At 36.3% G+C, this 9,271-nt stretch overlaps 1 protein-coding gene across 4 annotated transcripts in view; it reads left to right on the plus strand.

Moving 5' to 3' along the window:
- UBTD2 (ubiquitin domain containing 2) overlaps positions 1 to 9,271 on the plus strand; it is a 68,762-nt gene that overhangs the window by 35,705 nt on the left and 23,786 nt on the right. The window contains exon 1 of one of the 4 annotated variants that reach the window (XM_023726500.1): positions 673 to 1,556. The exons of the other annotated variants lie outside the window; for them this stretch is intronic. The gene's annotated coding sequence lies outside the window, so the exon portion shown is untranslated. Of the gene's footprint in view, positions 1 to 672; positions 1,557 to 9,271 lie in introns of those variants that run through there. 4 annotated transcript variants of the gene reach the window in all.

Consider the following 9,271-nt stretch of genomic DNA (forward strand, 5'->3'; position numbering starts at 1 on the left):
GTGGAAAGAGACGATGGAAAAGCTCAATATCATCAGTCAGAACAAGGCCAGGGGCCGACTGTGGATCAGACCATCAATTGTCATATGCAAGTTCAAGTTGAAACTGAAGAAAATTAGAACAAGTCCACGAGAGCCAAAGTACAACCTTGACTATATCCCACCTGAATTTAGAGACCATCTCAGAAATAGATTTGACACATTGAACACTAATGACCGAAGACCAGACGAGTTGTGGAATGATATCAAGGACATCATACATGAAGAAAGCAAGAGGTCATTAAAAAGATAGGAGAGAAAGAAAAGACCTAAATGGATGTCAGAAAGGACTCTGAAACTTGCTCTTGAACGTTGAGTAGCTAAAGCAAAGGGAAAAAATGATAAAATAGAAGAGCTGAACAGAAGATTTCAAAGGGCAGCTCGAGAAGACAAAGACCTGGAGATAGAAAACCAGCAGGGAAGAACACACACTTAGCATTTCTCAAGCTGAAACAACTGAAGAAAAAATTCAAGCCTCGAGTTGCAATACTGAAGGATTCTACAGGAAAAATATTAAATGATGCAGGAAGCATCAAAAGAAGATGGAAGAAATACAGAGTCACTGTACCAAAAAGAATTGGTCAAAATTCAGCCATTTCAGGAGGTAACATATGATCAGGAACCTATACTACTGAAGGAGGAAGTCTAAGCTGTACTGAAGGCATTGATGAAAAACAAGGCTCTGGGAATTGCCAGAATACCAGTTGAGATGTATACTTGATAAGATTGTATATTCTCTCGTTGAGTGGAGTATTATATAAATGTATTTAGGTCAAGTAGGTTGATACTGTTATTCAGGTCTTAAGTATGTTTGCTGGTATTCTTTCTCCTTGTTCTATCAGTTACTGGTAAAGGAATGTTAAGGTGTCCAAGTACAATTGTAGGGTGGTCTATTTTTCCTTTTAATTCTCTCAGTTTTTGCTTCATGTACTTTGAAACCCTATTATATGCATACACATTTATGGTTGCGTTGTCTTGTTGGTGAATTGGCTCTTTTATCATTATCATCTATCTTTGGAGCTATTCCTTGTTCTGATATCTGCTTTGTCTGATATTAATTTATAACCACTTACCTTTCTTTTGATTAGTGCTTGCATAATATATCATTCTCTGTCCTTTTACTTTTGACTTCCCTGTTAATATATTTACAGAGGTTTCTTGTAGATGTTCTATCATTGAGTTCTTTTTTAGATATAATCTCACAATCTCTTTTAATTGGTGTGTGTTATGGATTGAATTGTGTCACCCCAAGATATGTGTTGTAAATGCTAACATCTATGTCTGTGGTTATAATCCTATTTGGGAATAGATTGTCTTTGTTGTATTAACGAAGCAGGATTAGTGTACGATGTGTTTTGAGTTAATCTCTTTTCAGATATAAAAGAGATTAAACAAGCATGTGAAGGAGCCATGTGAAGATCGCCCAGGAGCAGAAGCTCAAAAGAGAGAAGGACCTTCAGAGAGAGAACGCTTTCTCCTAGAGTTGGCACCCAGAATTTGGACTGCTAGCCTCTGAAACTGTGAGAAAGTGAATTTCTATTTGTTAAAGCCACCCATTTGTGGTATTTCTGTTGTAGCAGCACTAGTGAACTAAAACAGTCTCTTTAGGCCATTTATATTTTATATAATTATTTATATGGTTGGATTTAGGTCTAGCATTTTATTATTTGTTTTCTGTTGGTCCCTTTGTTTTTTGTTACTTTGTTCCTCATTTCCTGCCTTCATTTGGATTGTTGTGAATGGTTTTTTTATATTGTACTTTAGCTTACTTATTGGTTTTTTTCCTGTATTTCTTTGTATTACTTTAATGGTAATTTAAGGCCTCTTTACTCTTCCTTCTTTATGTTACAGTTGTTATTTTTATTTCATCTACATACATTGAAAATCCTAGTACACAGTGTTATTTTTGCTTTCTACAGTCATAATGTAATTTAAAGACACAAGAGGAGAAAAATTTTATTTTCCCATAAATTTACTTTTTTTGACTACTCTTTGGGCTTTACTTGACAGCAGCGGGTTTGGTTTGATTTGGTTCCTTCATTCCTGAAGTTCCATGTTTCTTCTGGGATTATTTCCCTTTTTAAGAACTTTTTTTAACCTTTTTAAATTCTGTTTTTTAGGACTGCTGGCAACTAGTTCTCTTAGTTTTGTCATTTGAGGATGTCTTTAATTTGCTGTTCTACCTAATGGATATTTTCATTGGTTATAGAATTCTGGGTTAAGTGCTCTTTCAGCCTTTTAAAGATGTTGTTTTACTTTCTTCTGGACTTCGGTGGTTTCTGGTAAGAAATCCAGTCATTGAAATCATTATTCCCCTATATGTAATGTATCACTTTTCTCTGGCTGCTTTCGAGATTTTTATCTTTGGTTTTCAGCAGTTCGACTGTGATGTGTCTGGGCAGTTTGAGTTTTTCTCTTTTGGGTTTCACTGAGCTTCGTGAATCTGTAGATACGTCTTTCACCATATTTGGGAAGTTTTCAGCTATTTTCACTACATTAGTCTCTTTCTCCTCTTCTTTAGGATCCCAGTATCACAAATGTTAGACCTTTTGCTTATGGTCCCCGAGGCTCTTAATTTTTTTTTCAAATCTTTTTGTTTGTTTGTTTCCTTCAGATTATGTGATTTCTGTTGAGTTCACTAACTTTGTTCTGCCATCTCCATTCTGCTATTGAGCCTATCCAGTAAATTTTTTATATCTTAGATAATATATTTTTTTGCGCTAAAGTTTGCATTTGGCTCTTTTTTACAGTTTATCTTTCTGTTAAGAACTTCTTTTCATTTGTTTTAAGAGTGTTTTTCTTTACCTCACGGAACATGGTTATAATCACTTCTTTAAACTCTTTGATAATTCCCACATCTGGGTCATCTGGGAGTTTGGCATTTGTTGATTGTCTTTTCCCTTGGAAATTGGTTACATAGTTCTGGTTCTTTGTATATTGAGTAATTTTGGATTGTATCCTGAACATTTTAAATATTATGTGAGAACCTTTTAAAATCTTCTGAAGAATGTCAGTTTGTTTTGTTTTAGCAGACCGTAAATCCTGTTAGGTTCAGACAGCACTGTCTCTGCTTCTGTTGTCGGTGGTTCTAATGTCAGTGCAGTTTTCAAAACGTTTGCTGGGGGGATGCTTTATATCAGAGTTCATGTCTCAGAGCCTTTGCTGTGTTTTGGGACTGCCCCACACACGTACCTGCGACTTGTGTCGTTTTATACACAAAATTAGGGTATTCTCTTCTCCAGCTGCAGTTTCGCCTTTGGTATCTACTTCCTGGGGACCCTTTTCTCTGCTCTCTGACGCGAAAGACAGATTCCTCTCAGAGTGTTCGCTGCCAGTGCTACTATACAGTTGTATGCAACTGGGACTGTTCTCAGGACAAAGTAATGATAGTAAGGAGAGAGAAAAGTAACCCCCACCTTCTTCTGAGTACATTATCCCTTTTCTTGGTTTCTCTGGGTAGAAAAATGAGTTTTACATGCCCCTCCCACCACTATTGCTGGGAGAGTTAAAAAACAACAACAAAAAAAACAAAACTAGGATTTCCCTCATACATTCTGCTTACAGTGGCTCCTTTTTCTGGTACTCTGGCCAGAGACAAAACCTCTCAGAGTTTTTGTAGTGCATCCTGCTGTTTGGGTCTGCCCAGGGGCCACCCTTAGCTCACCCCTGTAAGGGATGTTCGAGTTTTGGCTCCTTCCTAATCTGCCCACTTTTTAACTTTTCAGAGTTAGGGCTTAAGGGTATAAGTTGGAATGTGAACATGAAAGTATGTAGGAAGATTAGGCATTTGCCTAAAAGACATATCCAATTAGAACTCTGAATTTACAAGTTTGAGTAGCAAGGATTCAGCTTCTGCATTATATGCTTGATATTTCAAACTTACAATTCCTAGATCCTTTTATTATAATCCAGTATGGATAACTTCAGTAATTGTGTAAGTATAATGGTAAATGAGTATACAAGAATAATGTGGTATAAGGGTCAGAACTGAAGTGCCATTAATATTGTTTTCATGTCTTACTACCATATTTTTCACAAATAGCACACTCATGTAAATAATGCATGCACACATGTCTCGTGTCATTTCCGAAACTGACTTTTGGCCTCGTTCACCCTCATTCAGTAGTCAAAAAATGTTACTTTTTATCATATTTCTATAATAAAAGTATAAGCCATGGTCAAGAAGTCATTGATCGAGTTTGGCAGTACCCCAGTAATCAGAAAATAAGCAATTGAAACTGTGCGTTTGTTTCTGTTAACTTAATAATTACATCCCTGTTGCTTTCGAGTCATCAATCGGAACCTTGAGCCTACTGACGCCTGTCCATAAATCACATGCTGTCAGTTGGAAGGGTGAACAATGTGAAGCCTGCACTGGCATAAATGGCATCAAGTAGCTATTAATAGGAATCTCAGTTCAGTCTGCATTGACATAATTGTGACAGTCTTCTGACTCTGGCTTTTAATTGGAAGAGATTGCTCTTGGCTCAACAGTTGAATGTTCAAACCTTATCAGATCATCTTAAGTGAAACCATTAAGCTATGTTAGGTCTGCTTATTTCATAGTCTAATTATGTCTTATTAGCACAAATGTCTTTGATCATAAGTCGCCTTGGTCATATGCTTGTGAGTATATAAAAGACCCTTACAAAGACCAGATTTACTGGCCTAAAGGAGACTGGAGAAACCTCGAGAGTATGGCCTCCAGACACCCTTTTAGCTCAGTGGTGAAGTTACCTCCGAGGTTCACCGTTCAGCCTGGGAGTGGACAGCCCTGTAAAACCAAATGAGACTAACAAGGTACAGGAGTCCAGTGACAAGGGCCAGAAGGCAGAAAGGGACAAGGAAGCTGGGATATTGTTGATGTGTTGTGAGATTGTTAACCATTGTCGTAGGGCAACATTTGTAGTAACTGTTAAATGAGAAACTATTTTGTTCTGTAAGCCTTCATCTTAAGTGAGAATAACAGCACAATTGTTAGAGCGTAGTCAATGTCACTGAACTGTGTATGTAGAAATTTTTGAAACTGTGTATCTTTGGCTATGTGTATTTTCACCAAAAAAAAAAAAAAGGTTGAGAATTTAGAGGGTTAATATGTTGTGGGGTTGTTAACCAATGTCATAAAACAACATGTGTACTACTGTTTCATGAGAAACTATTTGTTCTGTAAGCCTTCACCTGAAGTACAATAAAATAAAATAAAAATACCACACAAAAAAAAGACCCTCACTTCTTGTATACCTCACATTTGAATTTTGGCATCTCTTGAAGAAGTTCCCATGTTTTTTGACATTCCAGCCACCAGGACTGTAGCTGCTTCAGGTACAAAAACTGTAGCCATTACAACCACTGGGCACGAGAGGGCTGGCTTACTCTAGTCCTTGGTTGCACTGCTTGTGGGGTGAAATGAAAGCCAGTGGTGATTTTTTAAGAGAGTTACCATGCCCCACGAAAAACTGCCCACGAGCTTGGTGGTTCATTGTACGGTGGCCTTCCCTTATCCATGGTTTTGCTTTCTGCAGTTTCAGTTACATGCAGTCAACCACGGTCCGAAAACGTTAAATGAGTAGCGTGATGAAATCGCACGCAGTCCTGCCCCATCCCGCCTGGGGACCACACTTACATAACTTTTATTACAGTATATTGCTATAATTATTCTATTTTATTATTATTTATTGTTGTTAATCTCTTACCGTACCTAATTAATAAATTAAACTTTATCATAGGTATGTATGTATAGGACAAAACATAGTATATGTAGGATTCGGTACTATTGGCAGTTTCAGGTATCCATGGGGGAGTCTTGGAATGTATCCCCCGGGGACTACTGTAATAAGAAGGGGTGGGTGGACTGTGATGTTATGAAAGTATGGGTAGATAAATATTATAGGCAGGGGTGATGCTTTTTGGAGAAGTCTTTACTAATTTTTGACGCCATGGCCACTCACAGAGAAAAAAAGTTCAAAATTATATTAACTAGTGCCCATATAGCAGTCATACCTGGTGGCCTTACCAGCAAGCTGCAGCCACTAGATACAACAGTCAAGACTTTTTGTGAGAAAACAGTGGGATGAATGGATGAAGTCTGGAATTTATGAGTTCACACTACCAGGACAACTGAAGTGGGTGACGTTTGTGGAAGTCTCCAAGTGGGTGGCTTCTGCATGGGGGAAATTAATTCCAGAAACTGTCCACAATGGCTTCACAAAGGCTGGGATTGTGTACCAGCAGAATACAGATGATGAAGATGAAGACACTGAAGGCAGTGATGATAATGTCAGTTCAGAAGTCACAGAAGAGTATCTGTAGGCAGCTCTGAGATATTTCAGTGATGACAGTGACAAGGGATCAGACCTTGGAGGGTTCCGGGAGTCAGATGATGATGATATTAAACGAATAAACCAAAATCGCTTATTTTAAGATGAATATGCAGTTTCTTCTGGTGACTTTTAGTTGTTGATTTCAAAGACATTGATTATCAAAAACTGTTTCAGTTTAAGATTTATGGAAGCAATAAAATATAAACGACATCTTGTTCTTGTAGTTTTAGGCCTAGGATCATTTCTTTGCTAATTTCTAGCTCTTTGTGCATTCATACTCTTTGGTTTCAACATGTCGTGCCATTTCCATCACGAGCTCATTCAATTCACCATTGATTGCATTTGGTTTAGGAAAATACCTACCTAAATGAAGCTCCCATCAGATCAGTTTTATCCCAGTAACATTAAATCTGTGGAACAGAAGAAAAAAAATTGAAATTGAAGTTGGCAGCGTAAAAATACTGGTATAGCACACTTATGAAAATAAGGCAGGGGCTGAACGATTTGCAAAAACGTATAATGCATGTGTTATTTGCATAAAAACACAGTACTTTTCAGGAGGTTTCCCCCAATTTTTTATTGGAAAAATATTCAAACATGAATAAACAGTACAGTGAACACTCATGTACTTTCCATATAGATTTGGTAGTGGTTAACATTTTGCCATTTTCATATTTGTCTGCCTTATGTATATATATAGACACACACACTCCCCTTTTAATAGCTGAACCATTTGAAAGTTGTAGATATCATGACACTTTACTCCTAAAACTTTCAGCATGCCTCTCCTTTATGAATAAGACTATTTTCCTACATCACTATAATACCATTACATACCAAAGAAGATTAACTAACATCTATTATCTAGTTTTATTCATATTTTTCCGGTTGCCCCAAAATAGTTTTTATAACTTTTTTTGAAAAACCATGTTCCAGTCAAGGTTTATATATTCCATTTGGTTATGTCGCTTTTGATGTAAACCACTGGTTCTCAACTAAGGACAGTTTTGCCCCCCTAGTGGGATTTGGCGATGTCTGAAGGCATTTTAACTTGTTCGTTTATGCTTTGCATTTTCTACAAACAGTAAATTAGATTTAGAAGCTTAATTAGATTCAAGACAAGAATACTTCATATTTGATGTCATACACTTTATATTGCAGCCTATCATGAGGCACAGAATGTCATTTTATCTCACTTTTTGTGATGCTAAGTTTAGGCATTTGCTTAAGGTAATAAATGCCAGATACCTACAGTGTAAGTTTTCCTTTGTAATTAGTGATACATGGGGCAATCCGCTTAACACCATAAATATCTTGTTAACCCTGATGCTTTAGTGACTATTGATGTTCTTTATCTGAATAAGATTTGGGGTTGCAAAAGAGTGATTTTTATAAATCTGTCATTCTTTTTCTTCTTTTATTACTGGCATTTTCTGTAAGGAAAAGCCTTTCTTCTTGAAGTAAATGAGTAATTCTTGAATTTTTATTTGTTCAGTATATTAAAATCAGTTTTAGTCATTGTTAATGCATTAGAAATGATCCAAATGTTGTCTCTTACAAACTGTCTCCTTTGTGCTTTTGATATGATGTCATTAGTCTTTGAGTATTTTATTGCTCTCTTGACAGAACCAGATGTACCAGGCTCACTTTTAACTTTCTCTGTCCTGGACTTAAAACCAGCCATTTCTCCAAGTAGCTCTGGTTCTTTTTAGTGGGGAATAGTATTTAAAACTAAGGCCTTCAGAGCAGGTATGCTCATTGCTACTTGGTTGTCATTGTTTCTAAGCCGTTTTAGTCAACTGAGCTATAAAATACTTTTTATCTTTAAATCATGAGTTCATACTGATATTTCCAATTCAAAATTGTTTAATTTTTCTCTACTTTTAATGTAGTTCCTTGTTTGCTTTATCCTACAGTAAACATCAAATATTTCAGAATTATAGTACTTAGTATTCTAAGTCAGTTTTTTGTATTCTAACCTACTGAATGAAGTTTAAAATGTCTTTGATTTTTTTTCTTAGAGTTTATCCCACTAAAGTTGTAAATGTCAGAGTATTATGTACAAAATTAATTTGAAATAATTATATTTGTATGTTACGTTATCGACTTGATGTATAGTTAGATTTATCTGTGTTCAGTTTTAGGGTTTGGGTCTTTCTGCTTTTTGGTTTGATTTTCTGTTTTTAATATGCAAAACGTTTATAATTTTTCAAAAGTCAGATTTGTATAAAAAGGTATACTCAGAAGTCTTCCTCCTATTCCTATCCCTTCCATCCTATATCTCTTTGTAGACAACGGTTTTTATTATTTCCTGGTTTATACTTCCAGTGTTTTTTTTTAATAACCAAATACCGACATAGATTCTTATTTCTCCTATTTTCTTAAACAAAAGGTACCACTATATATACACTGTTCTGTATCTTGCTTTTATTTTACTTATTATATATATTCTGGTAATCACTCCCTAGGGCTCTTCCTTTCTTTACAGCTGCATTATGCTTCATTATATGGATGGACCATAGTACATTTTGGTTGTTTATAATTACAAATAAGCCTGCGGGAAATAACTTTCTATGTTTCATATATATGAAAGTATATCTTAAAGATGGAATCCTAGAACTGGGTTTGCTTAGGTCAAAGGGTGAATGAGTAGTGATTTTGTTAGATGTTGCCACATTCCCCTCCCTATGGGGATCCTGCCACCACCCGTCTGTCACTTTGTTGTACTGCAATGGCTTACATGTTACAGCGTTGTTGGAATCTATGCCAGTGATAATTCAAATACCAGTAGGCTCACCTATGGTGGACAGGTTTCAGTGGAGCATCCAGACTAAGACAGACTAGGAAGAAAGGTCTAGCAGTCCACTTCTGAAAATTAGCCAGTGAAATCCCTATGGATCGTAAGAGAATCTTGC

The sequence above is a fragment of the Trichechus manatus genome, unplaced genomic scaffold, assembly GCF_000243295.1.
Source record: "Trichechus manatus latirostris isolate Lorelei unplaced genomic scaffold, TriManLat1.0 scaffold00011, whole genome shotgun sequence".
NCBI lineage: Eukaryota > Metazoa > Chordata > Mammalia > Sirenia > Trichechidae > Trichechus > Trichechus manatus.